This window comes from Trachypithecus francoisi, unplaced genomic scaffold, assembly GCF_009764315.1.
Source record: "Trachypithecus francoisi isolate TF-2019V2 unplaced genomic scaffold, Tfra_2.0 Lachesis_group9, whole genome shotgun sequence".
Classification (NCBI taxonomy): domain Eukaryota; kingdom Metazoa; phylum Chordata; class Mammalia; order Primates; family Cercopithecidae; genus Trachypithecus; species Trachypithecus francoisi.
Window position 1 is genome coordinate 27,261,173 of NW_022681474.1, and position 26,612 is coordinate 27,287,784.

General features: G+C 40.0%; 1 protein-coding gene and 1 long non-coding RNA gene across 4 annotated transcripts in view; both read right to left on the bottom strand.

Moving 5' to 3' along the window:
• PRTFDC1 (phosphoribosyl transferase domain containing 1) overlaps positions 1–26,612 on the bottom strand; it is a 109,648-nt gene that overhangs the window by 59,080 nt on the left and 23,956 nt on the right. The window lies entirely within an intron of this gene.
• LOC117082320 lies at positions 57–24,878 on the bottom strand. The gene is made up of 3 exons (XR_004436549.1): positions 24,847–24,878; positions 21,221–21,224; positions 57–554 (listed from the first exon to the last, which is right to left on the bottom strand). It is a non-coding gene; the product is annotated as an uncharacterized LOC117082320 (long non-coding RNA).

Consider the following 26,612-nt stretch of genomic DNA (forward strand, 5'->3'; position numbering starts at 1 on the left):
TGATTTGTATGAATGAATGAATGGATGTGTCTTACCATGTGGAACAAAGAGCTCTCCCTTGAAAAATGGACAGAATGTAGATCACAGAAAAAACTCTCTTTGTTTGATATCTATGGCATTTCTGCTAAGGGGCCAGTTAACTAGAACGTTTTTACTTATCAAGGAAATAAAAAGGAGATTGCTATGAGACCTCATTTCATGGGAACAACTGTGGCCACCAAGTCCATGTGTAGGTTTTCCTCAGCTGCTCTTGAGAGCTGGCTTGAGGGCTCTGAGCTACCTGCTCCCCTTTGAGCATCACAATCTTTGGTTCTATAAAGGCACAGGGCCAAAGAGGAGAGAAATAGACAAGCTGTCAGGAGGCTCTGGCACTGTTCTTGGTTTTACTATTAGTTCATCTTTCCTTATATGTTTGGAATATAGGCATATCATTATACACATTTAGCATATAAAGCAACTTATGTTTTACTTTCCTGAATATAAAAGTCATATGAACATGTTACAGAAAAATGGAATAGCATAGATAAGTATAAAAATGGGGCCAGGTGCGGTGGCTCACGTCTGTAATTGTAGCACTTTAGGAAGCTGTGGCTAGAGATTCGCTTGAGCCCAGGAGTCAGACACTGCACTGAGCTACGATCACATCACTGCACTCTAACCTGGGCAACAGAGCTAGACCCTGTCTCTCAAAAAAAAAAAAAAAAGAAATAAAAATGGAAAATTACTCAGGAAATGAGGACTAATAGTGACTTGCATGAGTTAGAATTTCTGTAGAATAAAAATATTCACCTTAGGCTGGGCGTGGTGGCTCATGCCTGTAATCCCAGCACTTTGGGAGGCTGAGGCGAGTGGATTACTTGAGGTCAGGAGTTTGAGACCAGTATGGTAAACATGGTGAAACCCTGTCTCTACTAAAAAATATAAAAATTAGCTGGGTGTGGTGGTGCACGCCTCTAGTACCCGTTACTTGGGAGGCTGAGGTGGGAGAATCGCTTGAACCCGGGAGATGGAGGTTGCAGTAAGCTGAGATCATATCACTGCATTCCAACCTGGGCGACAGAGCGAGATTCTGTCTCAAAAAAATAAATAATCGTTTTTGGCGTTTTTACACTTCATTTGAGTTCTGAATACCCTGGGTAGCTTCACTAACACTATTGAAGTTATATTCTTTCAAATGTAATGTGTTAGACATTTATTGTTAGAATAAAAAAACTGGAATAATTGTTTTCTTTCTTTTACTTTCTGTCCCTTTTTATTTTAAAACTACAATCAAGTTCATTTCAAAGTGAAGTATTCTAACTCATATAAATAGAGAACACAGAATAAAAGACTATTTCATTCTAGGGCTAGGCAACAAAATGGCATGACCTTTGTTCTAAGAGTTTGATTTTCAGTAAAATTTCTTTATAGAGTTTTCTAGCAACCAAGTGTTTGGAACATTAAAATGTGGGAAAATTTTACTTGAGGGCAACACTGCTTTCTAGGATATGGTCCAAGACATTTAAAATGAATGTTGAATAGGGCCTTTTATAGTAAGTTTTACTGAGTACTGCGAGATCCACACCAAAGTCCCCCAGGGCCTGGGGCTACATCATACTCTCATATCCCCACCATTGCAGCGGATACATTTTTGTTGTGTTGTGTTGAATTCAGCATGATGTACCCTCTGTCTTTAATGGAATAAAGAACTGGAAGACTACCATATTGTATTTCAAGGCAATATTTTTATCCAGCAATGTTTCTTTATATATTTTGACATTTTTCACAACCTCTAGCAAGAAGAAATATATCATCCAGCAGACAAAGTGTCCAGTTTCTTCCTGAAGACTGTGGGCACAGCCAGGGCCTGAAGACAGCCCTAGAATGGTCCAGGTGCTACTATACATCTCACTGGATCTCAGACCCAATTTTGCTCTGATCCTGGTAACTGAAACTGGGTGTGGAAACAGGGAATGAGCACTTGAAGGTAACCCCTTTTGCTTGAGAGCGTATTTGGAGATTCTTGCAGGGCAGCATAGCTACTTGTATACCCTTGACCGAAGGCCAGTTGTCATTTATCATGGATGGTTGTCCTCTTCAACTGAGCACACAGCTTTGGGAGGGACACACATGGAGCAGTGAGGGAGGAAGGAGATACCCACCTATCCAGCCAGATCAACCAGATCAACCCTAGCGATCAGTGAGGTGACTGATGTCACAGCCAGATTGCCCTCACATCCCCCTTTTCCAAATAGCCCCTTTGATTCCAGCCACCTCAAGAAAACCAGAAGACCTCTGGCTGGGGTGAGAATGCAGGATGGAGGTCAGTCGTTCTAAATGTAAAGTCTCATCCTTAGGAAGATCAGCTCTAAACATGGCATCCAACCTTTCTGAGCCTCTGTTACCTTCTATGTTAGGTAGAGATAAGAATAACTACCTCAGGCCAGGTGCAGTGGCTCACGCCAGCAATCCTAGCCCTTTGGGAGATTGATGGAGGCCAGGAGCTCAAAACCTTGCTGGGCAACACAGTAAGGCTCCCATCTCAACAAAAAGCCAAAAAACACCCAGGCATGGTGGTGTGTGCATATAGTCCCAGTTACTTGGGAGGCTGAGGTAGGAGTATTGCCTGAGTACAGCAATTCGAGGATGCAGTGAGTCATGATTGTGTCGTTGCACTCCAGCCTGAGTGACACAGTCAGACTTTCATCTCAAAAAAAAGGGGACTATCTATCTCAAAGATAAGAAAGAGATATAGCAGAACTTTTAATACATATGTGGCTATAAGCTATCTTTCTATTTTTAAAATATCCATTACCCCTTATCTCATGGTCCAGCTTTCATTTAGTTGTTTGCAAGTCAGCTTCCTTTACTAGGCTACGGATCCTTTTAAGGATGAGAATTGTATATAGCTTTTTTGTCCCCCTAATTCACAGGATCTAGCAGAATCACTGATGCAGAGAATATCAGCAAATGCTAGCTGAATGGATGAATTTTAAAATATTGCATATCTATTTTTAATTTGTATAGCTTTGTATAGAAAAATAAATCCCCTTGTTCCAATAGGTTAAGGCGAATATGCTATACCTGGCAATAAGTTTAGATTTCAAATGTTCTCATTCCAGATTTTATCCTCCACATTGAGAAATGCCATTTAGCTTTATCCCACCTCTGACTGAAATTTCATGATGCCCTTAGCATCTCAATAATTAGGTGGGGGTCTAATCTAGCAGCATAGGGTCTTTCTCAATGCCCATAACCTGACCTTACTGACACATTCCAACAAAATACATAAATTTTGGGCCAGGCACGTTGGCTCATGCCTGTAATCCCAGCACTTTTGGAGGCCAAGGCGGGTGGATCGCTTGAGGTTGGGAGTTCTAGACAAGCCTGGCCAACATGAGGAAATCTTGTCTCTATTAAAAATACACACACACAAAAATAGCCAGCCGTGGTGGTGCATGCCTGTAATCCCAGCTTCTCAGGAGGCTGAGGCAGGAGAACTGCTTGAACCCAGGAGGCAGAAGTTGCAGTGAGTCGTGATCGTGCCACTGCACTCCAGTCTGGGCGACAGAGTGAGACTTCGTCTCAAAAATAAAAAATAAATAAAAATAAATAAATTTTTCCAATAATCTGAACAATGGTGGAAGCTGAAGATTCAGCAAATGAAGGACAATCAGAATCTTGACAGCTCACACATGTTTTAAGAACTAGGGGGAAGAAGGCAGTTTTGGTTGAGGAAAGAACATTGCATTGAAAACCAGAAAACCTAAGATTGAATTCTCGTTTTAAAAGCTGGCTGACCACAAGTAAGTCATCTAACAACTGATAGATTTTTGTCTCATTTCATGTATAATGGAGGTAAGGAGACTTACTTCAAATTGCTGCTGGTCAATTAAGATAATGAACATGAAAATACAGCGTATGATCTTAGTAAAAATCACAATCAATGTTGAGTGTGAGTGAATCACTAAAAACCTAGAATTTTAGGCTGTCAGTATAAGAGCAAGCATTCGTCTCCCTTCAGGAATATGTAATTATAGATCCATCTAGCTTTAATAAAACCAAGTATACAATAATACAAGCCTACAAAATAATGCAAGTCCACTTATTACACTATAAAAGATACTTAATAAAATGAACCACCATTGGATTTCATTAAAAGCTGAACTTGAGGCAATTAAAATTCAATACAATTTACAAAAATAGTTACTACACATGGCTTTTCAGATTAAAACAAATCAAAAAGGAAATTTAAAAAAAATCACGGAATCAGGCACCCTGATCTTTATCTTCCTGCTAAGGAGACAGATGCCTAGAGAGTTAGGTAATTTTTTTTTTTTTTTGGCAACCTCCACTTCCCAGGCTCAAGTGATCTTCCTACCTTAGCATCCCCAGCAGCTAAGTAATTTTTTTCAAGACCACTTAAGCACTGTACATCTATTTCTTTATCGAATCCCAATTAAAATGTGCTGACCTCAAAAATAAAAACATAGTGATATTTAGAGTTACTTGTTTAAAAAAATCAGCTCTTTTGAGGTATAATTTATATATGCCACTTTTGAGTATATAATTCAATGAGTTATGATGAATGCACAGTCACCTATCTATCATTACAAATCATGATGTAGAATAATTCCATCACCCCTAAAAGCTCCCCTGAGCCCCCTTTTTAATTGCTTCCTTCCTCTCCATTTGTAGCCTCTGGCAAACACTGTTCTGCTTTCTGTTATGAAAGTTTTTGAACTGTTATGAAGTTCATTTAAATGGAATCACAGCCGGGCGCTGTGGCTCACGCCTATAATCCCAGCACTTTGGGAGGCCGAGTGGGGGTGGATAATGAGGTCAGGAGTTCGAGACTCACCAACACAGTGAAACCCCATCTCTACTAAAAATACAAAAAATTAGCCAGGTGTGGTGGTGGGTGCCTGTAATCCCAGCTATTCGGGAGGCTGAGGCAGAAGAATCGCTTGAACCTGGGAGGTAGAGGTTGCAGTGAGCCGAGATTGCGCCATTGCACTCCAGCCTTGGTGACAGAGTGAGACTCCATCTCAAAAAACCAAAAAACCAAAAAATTAGCTGAGGGTGGTGGCGCACACCTGTAATCCCAGCTACTCGGGAGGTTGAGGCAGGAGACTGGCGTGAACCAGGGAGGCAGAGATTGCAGTGAGCCGAGATGGTGTCACTGCACTCCAGCCTGGCGACAGAGCAAGACTCCATCTCAAAAAAAAAAAAAAAAAAAGAAAAGAAAAAAAGGAAAAAAAAAGGAATCATACAGCATGTAGCCTTTCAAGTCTGGCTCTTTTACTGAGCACAGTGCACTTGAGATTCTCCTGTGTTGCTGCTGGCATTCCTTGCATGCAGTGCATTGTTTTGTCTTGCTGAGTAGTACACCATTCATGGATGTACCACAGTTTTTCATTCTGTCATCAGTTTGTGGACATTTGAACTGTTTTTAGTTTGAGTTATTACAAATAAAGTTGCTATGAATATTTGCATATTGGCCTTTGTGTAAAAAGTGTTTTCATGGGCCAGGCGTGGTGGCTCACATCTGTAATCCCAGCACTTTGGGAGGCCCAGGTGAGTGGATCACGAGGTCAGGAGATCAAGACCATCCTGGCTAATACGGTGAAACCCCATCTCTACTAAAAATACAAAAAATTAGCTGGATGTGGTGGCACATGCCTGTAGTCCCAGCTATTCGGGAGGCTGAGGCAGGAGAATCACTTTAACCCAGGAGGCGGAAGTTGCAGTTAGCCAAGATCACGTCACTGCACTCCAGCCTGGGAGACAGAGCAAGACTCTGTCTCAAAAAAAAAAAAAATTTTTTTTCATTTCATTTGGATAAATATGTAGGAGAGTATGATTGTAGATCACATTGATAAGTGTGGGTTTACTTTATAATAAATTGCCTGCTAGGTGCTGTGGCTCATGCTTGTAATCCCAGCACTTTGGGAGGCCGAGGCAGGTGGATCACTTGAGGTCAGGAGTTCAAGACTGGCTTGGCCAACAAAGCGAAACCCTGTCTCTACTAAAAATACAAAAATTGGCCAGATATGGTGGTGCATGCTTGTAATCCCAGCTACTGAGGAGGCTGAGGCAGGAGAATCATTTGAACCCAGGAGGTGGAGGTTGTAGTGAGCAGAGATCAGAGCACTGTACTCCAGCCTGGGCAACAGAGCAAGACTTCATCTCAAAAAAAAAAAAAAAAAAAAAAAAGAAAAAAGAAGAAATTGCTGAAGAGTTTTTCAGAGTGGCTGCAGCGTCTTCCATTCCCATCAGCAGTGTAGGAGAGTTCCAACTTTACTTCCTCAACCAACAACTGTTCCTATCTGACTTCCTGGTTATAGGCATCCTCTGGGTGTGAGGCGGTATCTCTTTGTGGTTTGATTTGTATTTCTCTGATGATGAATGATACTGAAAATCTTCCATGTTCTCATAGGCCATTCATATGTCATTTTTGGTAGAGTGTCATTCAAATCCTTTGCCTGTTTTAAAAATATTGGGTTGTGTTCTTATAGGTGTACTGTAAGAACTCTATATATCTGGATATAAGATCTTTATCAGACTTAAGTTTTACAAATATTTTCTCCCAGTCTCCCAAACTTTGAAGTCGCCCTTAACACCTCTCATTCTCTTTTACCTCATATCCAATCCTCCTGACTGTAGCTTAAAATGTATCCAGAATCTGACATTTCTCACCATCTCCACTCACCCACCCTGATCCATCGGTTCTCACCTGGATTACTGTGGTCACCTCTGAACTGGCCTTGCTTCTCCCTCCTATCCTAAACGTGGCATCCTAAGTGAGCCTTTTAACCTGTAAATCAGATCATGTCACTTTTCCACTCAAAAACTTCCAAAGCCGTCCCTTTACTAAGTCAAAAACTACAGACACTTATAGAAATAGAGAAAATTCCACTTAGAATTTTTTGAAATCACATTTGACAATCCAGTTTAATAAAATCTTTTCACTAAATAAAATACAATGGATGTCAAGTATGGCAACTAAAAGTTTTAAGCCCGTTGGCCATTGAAATGTCAGCCACTTTATGGAGAAAGCGTGAACTTCCCTAGGGCTGCTCAGCTTTCACAGCAAAGTCACTGAGTAGAATAATTCAATGTCGAAGCTGAGATAACCTTGTAATTAGCTTCCCCATGGTGGTTCACTTAGGTTAGCTATCATTTTGGAAGGTATAATATTGTCCAGGAATAATGTCAGGAAGTCTTGAGGTTCTTACTGTTCTTTTAGCTGACCCTTTGGATAACTGCATGTGTGTTTATTAGCTTTATAAGATGATTCATTGCGCAGTTTTAAATTGTAATAAAGTTCTCTATTGGGTATTAGTGACATGCTTCTTACTGTAATTCCTAACATTGTAACCTATTTCAGGCCCAAAGTGACAATTCTTTGTCCCAGAGAATTGGTTAAGTAAATTTCCACCATGATCACGACAACAAAGAGGTGAGAATCAAGTTAAGCTTAATATCTCTTATCTGAGTATTTAGAAATTGTCATCTCTGCCAGAAATAATCCTTTCAAGTTAATCTCAATGATTTTCAATGCCCCTATTAGAATGTATTCTCACCCAGATTATATAGTCAGAAACTGATAAAGATAAGGCCACTTTGGCAATGATTTTAAAGCAAATTTTAGAATCTATTTACCTCTAATGGGGACTAGAACTTACATAAGTAAAGGTCAAGAAACACACAAAGCAGTTGTAGATTCAAGATGCACGAAGGAATCTTTGAGTCTGATGTGAAGAAACAGGATTTCTATGGTTATTTTTAGATGGAGTTAGGAGATTTTTAAATTCAAGGACTGATGAAATTTTATTTTCCCTCTGGGGAAATTGCTTGACTTCTGGGAAATATCCACTTTGTCTAAATTTTTGTACGTTGATAAACTGAATGACCATGAACTCTAATAGGAAAGCTGAAATCCAAAACTAACACTGCCCTGTGAATTTCTTGGCCAAAGTGCTTTCACGCCATCAAGTTTCATAGTCAAATCAGATAGAAAAATAATAATAAATCATAGAACCAAGACTCAAAATCATATATTTAAATAAGAAAATGTAGTTAATCATAGCCACAAGTAAACATTGTTTTAGGACACAGAATTCATTTGCTAAATTTCTAAATATTTTATTGAAGAGTGAGGAATGTAACTATTTCTACTAGAAGTATTCCAATTTGGTCTGAGTTACTATGAAAACAAAAAGAGAGTCATAGTGTACTCTCAAAAAATTATTTCTTAGGCATTTGCTATCTGCTTTCTATTTTGTGAACTAGGGAGAATACAGCCAACACCCATGTGTACTGAGAGCTCTAAAGTAAAAATACATAAGGGTGAGAAGAAAAACACAGAAGAAAGGTGAGCTTTAGGCCATTTTGTGCCTCACAAAGATGTACTTCTTGGCATCTGGCAACACTCTCATGCAGCAAGGTGAACTTTTTTGCCCTCAGCATCCCATGGGTGTGATATTATCTTAACCTTATACATGCTATGATCTGGTTTGAAGAGCAGAGTTTAAGAGAAGTCAGTGAGATTTATTTTGGAATATATCAAGAAAATACGGCCTTGAGACCTCTGCTCTGTTTCTTCCAAGGTCTAGGCCACAATAAATGCCTTTTAAAGAACTTTATTAAAACTACAGCTCTAGCCAACTCCTTCTCTGACTAGGTTCATGTCAACAAATGCTTCATCTTTCTCACATTAAAACAAGTAGCTTCTACCTCAGGCCTAGCTAAGATGTAAGAATAATCAAAGCTGTTACTTGCTGATCACCTGTTTGTTTGATACAGTACTAGGGGCCTTCCATATGCCATCCAATTATTACTCATAAAAAAATCTTCTCATAGGGGTCAAGGGTTGAAAAACTACCTACTGGATACTATGCTCACTACCTGGGTGATGGGTGCAATTGAACCCTAAACCTCAGCATCATACAATATATCCATGTAACAAACCTACACATGTACCCCTTGCATTTAATATGAAAGCTGAAAAAAAAATCTCATGAGATACACATGGCTAGCCTTATTTTATAGAAGAGAACACTAAGACTCAGAAAAGTCCAGTAACTTGGTTTCAGAAATTAGCATGTGATATTGGAATTTGCACCAGATGTGTCTTTATTCTAAAGTTTGTGCTTATGGTTTCCATATTCTCTTCATTATACTTGCCTTTTCAAAGATTCCTGACTTTTGGACAGGGAAATGGGTCCTCTAGCTTCCTTGAACGTGCTTCCAAATAAATAACAGCTTCAAAAGGCGTAACTGCTCGACTTAAATGGTACAATCAGAGCTTCTTATTCTCCTTTTCATGACCATTTCTCACATTTGGCTTCCATATCCCTAGAGGCAATGTTGTATTGTGCCCACTCCCTAGGCAAGGGGTCATTTCACCGTTTCACTAGACTTCCCATAACTGGTGTACAGATAGGCTGCTACTGCTGACACATCATCCTTGGCTGAACCTCATTGGTTCTTTGTTCTTAAAGACACTTGTGCCTTATCAAAGTTACCAACAGTATCCATCTTGCTAACTATGGTGGTCAATATTCAGTCTTCTTACTTGTTCTATTAACTGCATTCGATGGCTGATCAGCCCTTGCTTCACTCGGCTTCCAGGACATGATTCCCTGGTTACTCCTTCCCAGACTCCTTTACTAGTTTCTTCTTGTCCTCCCAGCTTCTAAATAGTGGGAAGCTCCAGGTATCAGTCCTTAGAGCTCTTCTCTATCCACCTTCACTCCCTGGATGACCCATTCTTTAGCACGGCTTTAAATCCCTTCTACACATTGACCACCTTTAAACAAATATCTTCATCCTCTGCCTCTCTTCCTTGAACTCCAGACTGGTATATCCAACTGCCTGCTTATCTTGGATGTTTAGGAGGAAAAATATTCCAAAACTATATCCTTAGTTTCCTTTCCAAAGCTCTTGTTTTCACAATCTTCCCCATTTTAGTAAATGGCAACTCAGTTTATACTCTTGCTCAGTCCAGAAACCTTACAGCCATGTCAATGTCCACCAATGTAAAATTCATCAGCATATATGGATGATGGCTTTGTCTTTACCTATAAGACATATACAGAATCCAACTACTGCTCACCAGCTCCTCTGTGACCATCCAGGTTCAAGCAATCATTATCTGTCACTGCAATTACTGCAATATATTTTCAGCCATCTCCCTGGTCCACCTTTACCCCTTTCATTCTATTCTCAGCACCACACATAGACTTACTCTTTAAAATATAAGTCAGATCACGACATTCTGCTCAAAACCCAGTGAAATCTTCCCACTTAGAGCAAAAGGCTAACTCCATACAATGGCCTGACAGAATATACAAGATTTCACCTCTCATTATTTCTCTAAGTCACCTCTGACTAATTTCTTCTCACTCTTCTCTGGCTTCCTTTGCTTTTCTTCAAATGTGTCAAGCACATTTCCACCTAAGGGCATTGCACTTGCTGCTTCCTCTTCCTGGAACTGACTTCCCCCATCTATATGGGGAGCCTTTGTTTCTTTCAAGTCTCTGCTTCAGTGGCGCTACTTAGACCTTCTCTGACCACTCCCCACAACCCTTCCAGCCCACTCTGTCTCTTTTTCTCCATAGCATTTTCCACTTTTTGGTATATTTCATGTTTTCATGTTTTGTTTTATTTTCAATTTCCTGTCTGTTTTACCTAGAATGTAAACTCCTGACATATGAGTATAACTAACTATTTAGTGAGTGAATGGACTATGCAATTTAGGGCTTGTTGGAACCCTCAATAGCATCATCTCTTTCCCGACAAGGCTGTCTTTTCCACCTAAACTTTAGATTTTCCCTTACAGTCCAATTACCATATATGTATATCTTCTCATTGCCCTGTATGTAGATCCTCAGCTTAATGGTGTACTCGAGGACCCAGGCTCTGTCCCTTTCCCCTTTGCCATCCTTAGTAATTAGCTGCATTCATATACTTGTCTTCTCATTGACCCAAGGAGATTGCCATAGTTCCAGGAGTCACTTAAAGACAAAATAACATTTTGCTAAAAAGAGCAATATTTCCTCCAATAATCTACTTTTCATCAGGGAAGTAAACCATTCCCTCTGGGAGGACTCTCAGCAGGCTTCCCTTTACTGTGTCAAATGCCCCATTTTTTAAGTGCAAGGGAGGCTGGGAAAGCAAGCTGCTGGTGTGAGCAGCCTCTGCAGTGGGATGCAGAAAGTGTGGTGGGGGTAGGGATGGTTGTTGGATAGAAAAAGCAAGTGTGTCTGTTGCAATACACATATTTTTAACTCCCGAGAAATTTTTCTTCTCCTCCTATTTGTCTTCTCTTATTGTGTTACAGACTCTTGTTCTTACTTTAGAGATACCAAGATTTTATTCTGTCTCCATGGGAATGTTAAACAAATATTTTGATGTTTTCTTCTGTTCTCTGGTTTTGCTCTATTTTCTTGGGGATCCTTTTTTAGGGTTTTTTAGTTTTATTTTGTTCTGTTTCGTCTGGTGTTTCATGCTAGACAGTGTCCTCCTTGTTTCTAAGTGAGGCACCAAAAGAGCTGATGGGAAAGAGTTGTGTCCATCAGGGGGCAGAGATTGATGACAGATGGATTTACTAGTGGATTCCCATGGAGACAGATGTCCTTTTCAGTGGGGGAGTCCCAAATGCAATAGATGGAGGTCTTTTCTTTACAACCATTCAGTTTCCTCAAAGAACATTCACTGTCAAACCTCAGTGCCTCATTGGTGGGGGCTATGAGTGGTCACATGCCTGGCTGCTAAGGAAGAGAGCTGATGATCTCAGAATCTCATATAAAAAGTTTAACTGGATCTCCCCAGGCCTCTGTTTTACCTGGTGTCCATGTTTTTGGTACTTTTTTGGCACATCTTTTTCTGAAAAATTAATCTTCAGTTTCCTGCAATAGTGGTAGAAAGGGATGAGGCTGGGTGGGAAGGGAGGAGAGCTGTCACCTGACTTCCAACGATGGAAGTGGGGTGGAGGACCAGGGAGTCCCAGTGATCTTTACAATGACATCATCTCATTGCCTGCTATCCCTGACATTGCTGGAGCACTGAGTCTCTCAAGGCTTCATTTAACTGGGTTCTTCTTTGGTGTCATTCACTGCAGGCACTTGGGTCCAACTTACCTCCATGCCATTAGGTTCATTATCTCTGGATCTGTTTTCTTCTCTCTTGTCCAGTTTGTCATTTGAGGTCACTTTTAATTATATCATATACCATACCATATCATATCATATCATACATATCATATCATATCATATCATATATCCATGTTATTTTAGTAGAGAATGCAAATCAAACATGTGTGGTCAATATATTTTTTAAATTTTTATTTTAAGAAATGGGGTTTCACATTGTTGCCCCAGGCTACAGTGTAGTAGGGATTATAGCTCACTGCAGTCTTGAACTCCTGGGCTCATGGGATCCTCCTGCCTCAGCCTCCCAAGGGCTGTGACTGTAGATGCATACCACCATGCCTGGCTAATTTTTAGATTTTTGTAGAGACAGGGTCTCACTATGTTGCCCAGGCTGGTCTTGAACTCCTGGGCCCAAGCAATCCTCCCCATTCAGCCTCCCAAAGCTCTAGGATTACAGGTGTGAGCTACTATGCCTGGTCCAATCTGTCCTTTTAAAATAGACATTCCAAGACATTAAAGATTAAATAACTTCAAATCTGTCAGTGATCTTACAGATCTTGAAATCCAACCTCATCATTTTACAAATGAACAAAGGAAAACCCAGAAAAATGCGTTCCTTGCCAAAGTGAATGGTGGTGATGGGGCCCTCCTTTTGGGAAGCAGTGTGGAAAGACTGTGACCTCCATGCTCTTGAATCAGCCTGTCTAGTTTTGCATCTGAGCCCCATTCTCAGCCAGCTCTGTCTTAAACTGTCTGTGAATCACTTTCCTTACATGTAAAAGGGGGATAATAAGTTACTTAACTTATCAGGTTGTGGTGGGCACTAATGAAATAATATTTATAAGGCACTTCAAATAGTACTTTCAATAGTAATTAATCAATATATTATTATTAGTTTAAGTAAATCAAATTCAACTTTTAAAATCCTATACCTTGTACTATTAAACTAGAAAGATATCTTATGATGTATGAGAAATAAGTCATTCTCCTAAAAATATACTATAAGGCTATAGTAGCCAAAATAGCATGGTACAAGTACAAAAACAGACACATAGACCAATGGAACAGAACAGAGATCTCAGAAATAAGACCACACATCTACAACCATCTGATCTTTGACAAACCAGAGAAAAGCAAGAAATGGGGAAAGGACTCCCTGTTTAATAAATAGTGCTGGGAGAATTGGCTAGCCACATGCAGAAAATTCAAACTGCACCCCTTCCTTATATCTTATACAAAAATTAACTCAAGATGTATTAAAGATTTAATGGAAAACCCAAAACTATAAAAACCTAGGAGAAAATCTAGGCAATACCAGTCACGACATAGGCATGGGCTAAGATTTCATGACAAAAATGTCAGAAGCAATTGCAACAAAAGCTCAAACTGACAAATGGGATCTAATTAAACTAAAGAGCTTCCACACAGCAAAAGAAACTATCATCAGAGTGAAGAGACAACTTACAGATGGGAGAAAATTTTTGCAATCTATCCATCTGACGAATGGCTAATATCCAGAATCTACAAGGACCTTAAACAAATTTACGTAAAAAAAAACCCCATTAAAAAGTGGGCAAAGGACATGAACAGACACTTCTCAAAAGAAGACATTTAAGTGGCCAACAAACATGAAAAAAAGCTCAACATCACAAATCATTAGAGAAATGCAAATCAAGACCACAATGAGATACCATCTCATGCCAGACAGAATGGTGATTATCAAAAAGTCAAGAAACAACAGATGCTGGTAAGGCTATGGAGAAATAGGAACGCTTTTACACTGTTGGTGGGAATGTAAATTAGTTCAACCATTATGGAAGACAGCACAGCAATTCCTCAGAGACTTAGAACCAGAAATACCATTTGACCCAGTAATCCCATTGCTGGGTATATACTCAAAGGAATATAATAAATCATTCTATTATAAAGATACATGCATACTTATGTTCATTGCAGCACTATCCACAATAGCAAAGACATGGAATCAATCCAAATGCCTATCAATGATAGACTGGATAAATAAAATATATATACACCATAGAATACTATACAGCCATAAAAAAGAAGGAGATCATGTCTTTTTCAGGAACATAGGTGGAGCTTGAAGCCATTCTTGTCAGCAAACTAATGCAGGAACAGAAAACCAAACACCACATGTTCTCACTTACAAGTAGGAGGTGAACAATGAGAACACATGGACACAAGGAGGGGAACAACACACACTACGGCCTGTTGGGATGGAGGTTGCAGGGAGGGACAGCAAAAGGATAAATAGCTAACACATGTGGGGCTTAATACCTAGGTGATGGGTTGATAGATGCTACAAACCACCATGGGACATGTTTACCTATGTAACAAACTTGCACGTCCTGCCTATGTATCCTGGAACTTAAAGTAAAATAAAATTCAATTTTTTTTTTTCAAAAAAGGAAATAAGTCATTCTAGTAGATGTATTCTGCATAGAGTAGTTAACAAAATTGCTGATGGAAAAATAACTATCCCTGAAAAAGTCTACAATAATCTATCCATTTGATACATGTTTAAATTTATCCATTAAAAGAAACAAACATGGAATTCCATAATGGTTTTCAAAATAAAATATTTCGCTAATCTTCTAAAATTACTAACCATTCTAACTGTTACAGGAACACTACCTCAAAGTATCTAAAACGGTATTCTATTTGCAGATCTAAATTGACCTACACTGAAAGTAAGTAGTTTTTGCTTTAAGTATAGGAATAAAACAAGAATATGTCACTTTCACAGTTAAGTATTTCCCTGCCTTCAACACAGCAGTTACAAGTGATTTAAAAAAAAACAAAAAAACAAAAAAAAAAAACCAAAAGTGTGATTATCACTTCCTGAGTGATCAGAGCTCAGATATTGATGGAATAAGAGATGTGTTTAAAAAACTATTTTTGTCCTAAGAAATTATCTTAATATGAAGATGAGGGAGAATATTACACATTTTCATTTCTTAGATCTCTTAGACATAGACCAATGTGAATTTTGGAAGTGCGAGTTGGGGCAGCCTTCTGAGCCTGCCTTCCAGCTATCTTTCCTAATTAGAGGAGGATCCACACCCCAAAACAACACACAGAGGTCTATAGGGCACCAAACCCATCCTGGTCCTTCAGCACGTAATCCTGAGAGCTGCAGAGAGGAAGGAGTCATTCCCGGCCTCAATGATCACATGCTCACCAACACTTCCCACTGCTGTATTAGATTAGCATTTTTAGCAAAAGTACTGCTGACTCATCACCAACTGCTGGCCTTTTCCTTTCCACTCCTGCCTAGTCATTCCTCTCTGTGGCGTGGGCTGCGGGGGCTCTTGACGTACTGTTGTGCCCTTTTCCTCACCAAGAGTCATCCTGTTTTTAATGACACTATTCTCCTATTTGTCAACGTCTGTTTGAATTCATTTCTGTTCTCTAGGAAAAAAAAAAAAGGCTAGGCAAACAAAACAAAAAAAAATTTAGAAGCTATCCTCCTTCAAATGAATCCCAAATTAATAAGTAGAAAATTAAATAATTCTTGTCCTTGAAAGCTACAGATTGTAAGCATGTTGAATTACCTAAGTGGTTAACAATAATACTGTGTTTAATAATGGCAAACTCATGCAAGAAAGGAATATACACTATGAGCTAAAACGACAATAAAACCGTTAAACTCAAACTTTATTATAGTACAATGAGCATCATAAACAATTGTCAAAGGTATTATTTTTCCATAAATATTTTCCCCAATCCATTTTATTATATATCCAACTGTGTTTCTTTTCCCCTCCAAATCCAAATTATTTCCTGGTAACTTTTCTAGCCTTTAAAGTGCATGTGTTTTATAAAATACATACAGAACATGTAATATCGAAAAGATTTTCATGGTCTTGATGCTAAATTTTACATTCTACATCAGTTACAAAATGTTGATTAAAATAACCTAACATAAAATAAGGATACTTATTAATATTTTGCTGCCTGCAATTATTTTCCTGCAGAAAATGAGAAATTATCTGGGCATAATTAATAAAATACATCATTAGATTCTTTTTGGAAAAGATCAGGTATATATCAGTTAAACTGATTACAGCATTGATACGGTTTGGCTCTCTGTGCTCACCCAAATCTCACCTTGAATTATAATAATCTCCAGGTGTCATGGGAGGGACTCTGTGGGAAGTAATGGAATCACAGGGGTGGGGTTTTCCCATGTTGTTCTCATGATACTGAATAAGTCTCATGAGATCTGATGGTTTTATAAAGGAGAGTTCCCCTACACATGCCCTCTTGCCTGCCGCCATGTAAGACAGGATTTTGCCCCTAATTTGCCTTCCGCCATGATTGTGAGGCCTCCCCAGCCATATAGAACTGTGAGTCCATTAAACCTCTTTCCTGGGTCGCTTCCAAGATGGCTGAATAGGAACAGCTCCAGTCTGCAGCTCCCAGTGTGACTGACGCAGAAGACGGGTGATTTATGTATTTCCAACTGAGGTACCAGGTTCATCTCATTGGGACTGGTTGGACAGTGGGTGCAGCCCATGGGGGCAAGTCAAAGCAGGGAGGGACATTGCCTCACCCAGAAGCACAAGGAGTCAGGGGATTTCCCTTTCCTAGCCAAGGGAAGCTGTGACGGACTGTACCTGGAGGAACTGTATACTTTCGTCCAAATACTGCACTGTTCTCACAGTTTTAGCAACTGGCAGAAAAGAAGATTCCCTCCCATGCCTGACTTAGCAGTCCCACACCCACGGAACCTTGCTCACTGCTAGCACAGCAGTCTGAGATCGACCTGTGACACTGCAGCTGGGCAGTGGGAGGGGCATCCACCATTGCTGAGGCTTCAGTAGGTAAACAAAGTGGCTGGGAAGCTCAAACTGGGCAGAGCCCACCACAGCTCAGCAAGGCCTACTGCCTCTCTAGACTCCACCTCTGTGGGCAGGGTATAGCTGAACAAAAGGCAGCAGTCAACTTCTGCAGACTTAAACATCCCCATATGACAGTGTTGAAGAGAGCAGTGGTTCTCCCAGCACAGCGTTTGAACTCTGAGAATGGACAGACTGACTGGGAGACACCTCCCAGTAGGGGTTGACAGACACCTCATACAGGTGGGTGCCCTTCTGGGATGAAACTTCCAGAGGAAGGATCAGGCAGCAATATTTACTGTTCTGCAATCTCTGCCATTCTGCAGCCTCCGCTCCCAGGCAAACAGGGTCTGGAGTGGACCTTCAGCAAACTCCAACAGACCTGCAGCTGAGGAGCCTGTTAGAAGCAAAACTAACAAACAGAAAGGAATAGCATCAACATCAACAAAAAGGATACCCACACCAAAACCCCATCTGTAGGTCACCAACATCAAAGACCAAAGGTAGATAAAACCACAAAGATGGGGAGAAACCAGAGCAGAAAAGCTGAAAATTCCAAAAACCAGAGCGCTTCTTCTCCTCCAAAGGATTGCAACTCCTTACCAGCATTGGAACGAGACTGGACAGAGAATGAGTTTGAGGAGTTGACAGAAGTAGGCCTCAGAAGGTCAGTAAAAACAAACTTCTCCAAGCTAAAGAAGCATGTTCTAACTCATCACAAGGAAGCTAAAAACCTTGAAAAAAGGTTAGACAGATGGCTAACTAGAATCAACAGTGTAGAGAAGAACTTAAATGACCTGATGGAGCTGAAAACCACAGTATGAGAACTTCGTGATGCATGCACAAGCTTCAATAGCTGATTCAATCAAGTAGAAGAAAGGATATCAGTGATTGAAGATCAAATTAATGAAATAAAGTGAGAAGACAAGATTAGAGAAAAAAAAGTAAAAAGAAATGAACAATATCTCCAAGAAATATAGGACTATGTGAAAAGACCAAATCTACATTTGACTGGTGTCTAAAAGTGATGGGGAGAATCGAACCAAGTTAGAAAACACTCTTCGGGATATTACCCAGGAGAACTTCCCCAATGTAGCAAGGCAGGCCAACATTCAAATTCAGGAAATACAGAGAAAACCACAAAGATATTCCCTGAGAAGAGCAACCCCAAGACACATAATTGTCAGATTCACCAAGTTTGAAATGAAGGAAAAAATGTTAAGGGCAGCCAGAGAGAAAGGTTGGGTTACCCACAAAGGGAAGCCCATCAGACTAACAGCAGATCTCTCAGCAGAAACCCTACAATTCAGAAGAGAGTGGGGGCCAATATTCAACATTCTTAAAGTAAAGAATTTTCAATCCAGAATTTCACATCCAGCCAAATTAAGCTTCATAAGTGAAGGAGAAATAAAATGCTTTACAGACAAGCAAATGCTGAGAGATTTTGTCACCACCAGGCCTGCCTTACAAGAGCTCATGAAGTAACCACTAAACATGGAAAAGAACAACCAGTACCAATAACTGCAAAAACATGCCAAATTGTAAAGACCATCAATGCTAGGAAGAAACTGCATCAATAAACAGGCAAAATAACCAGCTAACATCATAATGACAGGATCAAATTAACACATAACAATATTAACCTTAAACATAAATGGGCTAAATGCCCCAGTTAAAAGACACAGACTGGTGAATTGGGTAAAGAGTCAAGACCCATCGGTGTGCTGTATTCAGGAGACCCATCTCACATGCAGAGACACACTAGACTCAAAATAAAGGGATGGAGGAAGATCTACCAAGCAAAGGGAAAACAAAAAAAGCAGGGGTTGCAATCCTGGTCTCTGATAAAACAGACTTTTAACCAACAAAGACCAAAAGAGACAAAGAAGGCCATTACGAATGGTAAAGGGATAAATTCAACAAGCAGAGCTAACTATCCTAAATATATACGCACCCAATACAGGAGCACCCAAATTCATAAAGCAAGTCCTTAGAGACCTACAAAGAGACTTAGACTCCCACACAATAATAATGGGAGACTTTAACAACCTACTGTCAAAATTAGACAGACCGACGAGACAGAAGGTTAACAAGAATATCCAGGACTTGAGCTCAGCTTTGCACCAAGCAGACCTAATAGACATCTACAGAACTCTCCACCCCAAATCAACAGAATATACATTCTTCTCAGCACCACATCACAGTTATTCTAAAACTGACCACATAATTGAAAGTAAAACACTCCTCAGCAAATGTAAAAGAATAGAAATCACAACAAACTGTATCTCAGACCACAGTGCAATCAAATTAGAACTCAGGATTAAGAAACTCCCTCAAAACTGCACAACTACATGCAAACTGAACAACCTGCTCCTGAATGACTACTGGGTACATAACGAAATGAAGACAGAAATAAAGATGTTCTTTGAAACCAATGAGAACAAAGACACAACATACCAGAATCTCTGGGACACATTTAAAGTAGTGTGTAGAGGGAAATTTATAGCACTAAATGCCCACAAGAGAAAGCAGAAAAGATAAAAAATCAACACCCTAACAGCACAATTAAAAGAGCTAGAGAAGCAAGAATAAACACATTCAAAAGCTAGCAGAAAGCAAGCTTTTGAACTTAACATCAGAGCAAAACTGAAGGAGACAGAAACATAAAAAAGCCTTCAAAAAATCAATGAATCCAGGAGCTGGTTTTTTGAAAAGATCAACAACATAGAGAGACCACTAGCAAGACTAATAAAGAAGAAAAGAGAGAAGAATCAAATAGATGCAATAAAAAAAGATAAAGCGGATATCACCAGTGATACCACAGAAATACAAACTACCATCAGAGAATACTATAAACACCTCTATGCAAGTAAACTAGAAAATCTAGAAGAAATGGATAAATTCTGGACACATACACCCTCCAAGACTAAACCAGTTAGAAGTTGAATCTCTGAATAGACCAATAACAGGTTCTGAAATTGAGGCAATAATTAATAGCCTACCAACCAAAAAAAGTCTAGAACCAGACGGATTCACAGCCAAATTCCACCAGAGGTACAAGGAGGAGCTGGTACCATTCCTTCTGAAACTATTCCAATTAATAGGAAAACAGGGAATCCTTCCTAAATCATTTTATGAGGCCAGCATCATCCTGATACCAAAGTCTGGCAAAGACTCAACAAAAAAAGAAAATTTTAGACCAATATCCCTGATGAACATCAATGTGAAAATCCTTAAAAAAATACTGGCAAACTGAATCCAGCAGCACATCAAAAAGCTTATCCACCACGATTAAGTTGGGTTTATCCCTGGGATACAAGGCTGGTTCAACATACATAAATCAATAACCGTAATCCATCACATAAATAGAACCAACGACAAAAACCACATGATTATCTCAATAGATGCAGAAAAGGCCTTCAACAAAATTCAACAGCCTTCATGCTAAAAACTCTCAATAAATTCGGTATTGGTGGAATGTATCTCAAAATAATATGAGCTATTTATGACAAACCCACAGCCATTATCATACTGAATGGGCAAAAACTGGAAGCATTCCCTTTGAAAACTGGCACAAGACAAGGATGCCCTCTCTCACCACTCCTATTCAACATAGTGTTGGAAGTTCTGGCTAGGGCAATCAGGCAAGAGAAAGAAATAAAGGGTATTCAATTAGGAAAAGAGGAAGTCAATTGTCCCTGTTTGCAGATGACATGATTGTATATTTAGAAAACCCCATTGTCTCAGCCCCAAATCTCCTTAAGCTGATAAGCAATCTCAGCAAAGTCTCAGGATACAAAATCAATGTGCAAAAATCACAAGCATTCCTATACGCCAATAACAGACAAACAGAGAGCCAAATCATGAGTGAAATCCCATTCACAATTGCTACAAAGAGAATAAAATACCTAGGAATCCAACTTACAAGGGATGTGAAGGCCCTCTTCAAGGAGAACTACAAACCACTGTTCAATGAAATAAAAGAGGACACAAACAAATGGAAGAACATTCCATGCTCACGGATAGGAAGACTCAATATCGTAAAAATGGCCATACTGCCCAAGGTAATTTATAGATTCAATGCCATCCCCATCAAGCTACCAATGACTTTCTTCACACAATTGGAAAAAACTACTTTAAAGTTCATATGGAACCAAAAAAGAGCCTGCATAGCCAAGACAATCCCAAGCAAAAAGATCAAAGCTGGAGGAATCATGCTACCTGACTTCAAACTATACTATAAGGCTACAGTAACCAAAACAGCATGGTACTGGTACCAAACAGATATATAGACCAATGGAACAGAACAGAAGCCTCAGAAATAAGACCACACATCTACAACCATCTGATCTTTGACAAACCTGACAAAAACAAGCAATGGGGAAAGGATTCCCTTTTTAATAAATGGTGCTGGGAAAATTAGCTAGCCATATGTAGAAAGCTGAAACTGGGTCCCTTCCTTACACCTTATACAAAAATTAACTCAAGATGGATTAAAGACTTAAATGTAAGATCTAAAACTGCAAAAACCCTAGAAGAAAACCTAGGCAATACCATTCAGGACATAGGCATGGGCAAAGATTTTGTGACTAAAACACCAAAGCAATGGCAACAAAAGCCAAAATAGACAAATGGGATCTAATTAAACTAAAGAGCTTCTGTGCAGCAAAAGAAACTATCATCAGAGTGAACAGGCAACCTAAAGAGTGGGAGAAAATTTTTGCAATTTACCCATCTGACAAAAGGCTAATATCCAGAATCTACAAAGAAGTTAAACAAATTTACAGGAAAAAACAAACAGCCCCATCAAAAAGTGGGCAAAAGACATGAACAGACACTTCTCAAAAGAAGACATTTATGCAGCCAAGAGACACATGAAAAAATGTTCATCATCACTGGTCATCAAAGAAATGCAAATCAAAACCACAATGAGATACCATTTCACTCCAGTTAGAATGGCTATCATTAAAAAGTCAGGAAACAATAGATGCTGGAGAGGATATGGAGAAATAGGAACACTTTTACACTGTTGGTGGGAGTGTAAATTAGTTCAACTATTGTGGAAGACAGTGTGGCGATTCCTTAAGGATCTAGAACTAGAAATACCATTTGACCCAGCCATCCCATTACCGGGTATATACCCAAAGGATTATAAGTCATGCTGCTATAAAGACACATGCACACGTATGTTTATTGTGGCACTATTCACAATAGCAAAGAGTTGGAACCAATCCAAATGTCCATCAATGATAGACTAGATTAAGAAAATGTGGCACATATACACTATGGAATACTATTGCAGCATAAAAACAGATGAGTTCATGTCCTTTGCAGGGACATGGATGAAGCTGGAAATCATCATTCTCAGCAAACTATCACAAGGACAGAAAACCAAACATTGCATGTTCTCACTCATAGGTGGGAGCTGAACAATGAGAACACATGGACACAGGGCGGGGAACATCACACACCGAGGCCTATGGGGGAGTCGGGGACTGTGGGAAGGATAGCATCAGGAGAAATAACTAATATAAATGTCGAGTTGATGGGTGCAGCAAACCAACATGGCACATGTATACCTATGTAACAAACCTATACATTGTGCACAGGAACCCTAGAACTTAAAGTATAATAAAAATAAATAAATAAACTTATTTCTTTTGTAAATTACTCAGTTTCGGTTATGTACTTATTAGCAGCATGAGAACAGATTAATACAAGCATACTTTTTGTATATATACATAGCATGCTTAAGTTTCATGGGACCAGCAAGCTCTCAAATGATAAACGGAGGAAATGCAGAGAACATGAAATACAACTGAAATCTTCAGGCATCTGTTGTGATTAATGCTAATAACACGTACACTTTCTTGTGGGTCTGACCCTTCCTAGTTTCCAGCTTCTTCCCTCCTAACTGTTAAGTCACTTCTCACTATCCTATCCCCACCTCACCTACTGGCTCGACCTCATCAAATCACTAGGAAGAAATTCGACCTTAGCTGGGGCTGGAACTCTCTGGAACTGCTAGGCAGCCAACAGGAGTCTGAGGCCCAGCCACTGAATGTTATGCCTCTCACCATGGTTTTAGTCTTTCTGCTCTGTTCCCAAGTTGCAGTATCCACTGTATGCTCTGGATTTGTCCCTTGTCCTGTGCCCACGTCCCTTCTTGGGAGCTTGCCTAGCATTCCTGCAGAAGTGGGGGGCTTTCTTCTCTTGCCAGTCTCCTAGGGACTGGAGTCCTTTTCCTCTTCCATAGATCCAGGAGACAGACGTCGTGTTAAAGGATCTGGTTTGGACGTCATACAGACTGCCACTTCCTAGCCGTGTGTCCTTGGGAACTTAGCTAACCCCTCTGGCCTCTATGTCCTCACCTGTGAAACTTTATAAGGATCTTGCAAGGGCTTAGTGAGCTAATAGATATAAAGCACTTAAAACAATAGTTGGCCCTAAGTAGTCAGTGAATATTATTTTTTATTAGGAGTGGTACCAACATACATAGGTGGGCTGATACTGGCTACCTAATACCTGATACTGGCTTGGAGTTCTGAAGGCTGTGATCTTTCATCCATCTTTTTTTGAGATGGAGTCTCGTTCTGTCAACCAGGTTGGAGTGCAGTGGCATAATTTCAGCTCACTGCAACCTTCCCAGTCTCCTGAGTAGCTGGGACTACAGGCGCCTGCCACCACAACTGGCTAATTTTTGTATTTTTAGTAGAGCTGGCATTTCACCATGTTGCCCAGGCTAGTCTTGAAGTCTGGAGCTGAAGTGATCTGCCTGTCTCCGCCTCCTAAAGTGCTGGGATTACAGGCATGAGCCACTGCGCCTGGCCATTTCATCCATCTTTCAACTACTTATGACCCCTGCTGCACTGGACTTCAACGCTCATCTGTAGCAGAGTGAGTCCATTCCCTGAGATGTCCGCTCCAGGGCTGGGTCATGTTCCTGGTCCTGGATTCAACCCCAGCCTGTCGCAGTCAGCTGAGTTAGGCACAGCTCTGTCCCCAGAGTGATCTCTCAACACTAGATTGACGCTATAATCTAATAATTATTTCTGAATCATTCTCTTATTTTCCCTATCAGTGTTTGCTTTTCATAGGGAAAAAAACTCTAACAAGAATCTCTATAGAGAACTAAATTTGAATATCAAGAATGTATATTAAGAATATGCATGGCTATTTATAAAATAAAAAGGCTGTAAGGAGTGATAACAAAAAATATTGAGATTAACCTTATTACACAAATGGGCTTTGGTTTCACTTTAAAAAAAAATTTCACTTCATAGAATTAACTATCTCAGAGTAAACTTGCTTAGAGCAATGCTAGATGATCTCTTTTTTAGGCCAAACTAGATATTTGTTTCATGCTAAGTTTCTTCATCCATGCCCTGCTGAAAGCCCATAGTAAATATCTCTTAAAACCCAAAAGTCAAAGAGAAAACAGATCCATCAACACTCTTTGCTTCAGTACACACAGGAACAAGACAGATGTTTCAGCGTTTCTATCCAGAGGGCACATAGAAATTATATTCTGGTTTTCATAAATACTTCTGATTAATTTTTAATGATTTATGTGAACTGATTCAAACTACCCAGGCCTATTCCTGACTTACTCTTTAGTTAATAACTCCCCCTTTGAAGTTTGCAAAAGTATTTTGAGAATGTTAAAAAATATTTTAGACACTAACATGGAAAAAATCTGTAGCTTCAAAGGAAATACCCAACTGTTTGCAAAAGAGTATTGAAGTGACATTGCAGGACCCAAGATTGTTTTTTTTTTTTTTTGAGACAGAGTCTCGCTCTGTCACCAGACTATAGTGGGCGCCATCTTGGCTCACTGCAACCTCCACCTCCTGGGTTCAAGGGATTCTCCTGCCTCAGCCTCCCAAGTAGCTGGGACTACAGGCGCACGCCACCACGCCCGGCTAATTTTTGTATTTTTAGTAGAGGTGAGGTTTCACCATGTTGTCCAGGATGGTCTCGATCTCTTGACTCTGTGATCTGCCTGCTTTGGCCTCCCAAAGTGCTGGGATTACAGGCATGAGCCACTGCGCCAGGCACAGGACTCAAGATTTTTAAATGACCAAAGAGTAAAGACAATGTTTTCTGTTATATTTCAGCTATTCGAACACTTGCAAATAAGATTACTGAAAAGAGGAGGAGCTACCAATTTTCACTAACTCCAAGTTACACATTTTTTGTTATATTATAATATCTCCCAAATCAAGATGCATCTTACATACAATCCATGTCAAGTCATGGCTTAATTTAGAGCATTTTTTATTTCATAGTGGTACATAAAGTAACAATCTATGGTGTCTTTAGATTTAAAGAAATATGGTAAGTTTTAGAATTTTTTTGGTCTCTCATCTTCCCTCTTCTATTCCTTTATTTTCTTCTACTTTCCTATTTCTTTATTTTTCTTCTCCATTTTCACTTAAAAAAATATATGTGTGTGTACATGTGTTTACCTATAAACCTGCTTTGGACCCATCTGGCACCCCCAAAAACTGAGGAGCTCTTCTCCTATCTTCAAAGAAGTGGAGTCTTTTTTCCTCACTCAAAGCCCAAGGTGAGACTCTGCTAAAAACAGATTTCCTGTCTCAAAAAGAAAAGCAGGCTTTCTTTTTCTCTTTTCTCTTAAGATAGTGTCTTGCTCTGTCACCCAGGCTGGAGTGCAGTGGCGTGAACTCAGCTCACTGCAACCTCCACCTCCCGGGTTCAAGTGATTTTATTGCCTCAGCCTCCCGAATAGCTGGGATTACACGTGCCCGCTACCACACCCAGCTAATTTTTGTATTTTTAGTAGAGATGGGGTTTCACCATGTTGGCCAGGCTGGCCTTGAACTCCTGACCTCAGATAATCAGCCCACCTCGGCCTCCCAAAGTGCTGGGATTACAGGTGTGAGTCACTGTACCCAGCCAAGAAAAGGAGGCTTTCGGCTGAGCGTGGTGCCTCACACCTGTAATCCCAGCACTTTGGGAGGCCAAGACAGGCAGATCACGAGGTCAGGAGATCGAGACTATCCTGGCTAACACGGTGAAACGCTGTCTCTACTAAAAATACAAAAAATTAGCCAGGCGTGGTGGCGGGCGTCTGTAGTTCCAGCTACTCAGGAGGCTGAGGCAGGAGAATGGTGTGAACCCAGGAGGTGGAGCTTGCAGTGAGCCGAGATCGCGCCCCTGCACTCCAGCCTGGGTGACACAGCGAGACTCTGTTTCAAAAAAAAAAAAAAAAAAAAAGAAGAAGAAGAAGAAGAAAAGGAGGCTTTCAATTCCAGGCACCCTTGCTACTTGGAAACAGTTCAGCAAAAGTTCACCTTGATATAGGGTGAAGACTACTCACTAAAACTGAAGACACTGGACCTGGCTTATCCATTCTGTTCCCATTCCTCACTAGCACAGATAACAAGAGCTGACTGATTTAAACCCTTTGTTCTGAACTGTGGGAATGAGAGAGAAAAAATGTATTTAGCGTTTCTCTTCCCTCAAGGGAGCAGGTTTGTGGCTAACCCTTAGCTCTAATGAGCTTCTTTAATACGAACGCCAGCTTCCCCAGGGGCCCACATCCCCTGCGTGGCAAATCTCTCAGCCCTACTGTGGTTACACTGTGAGT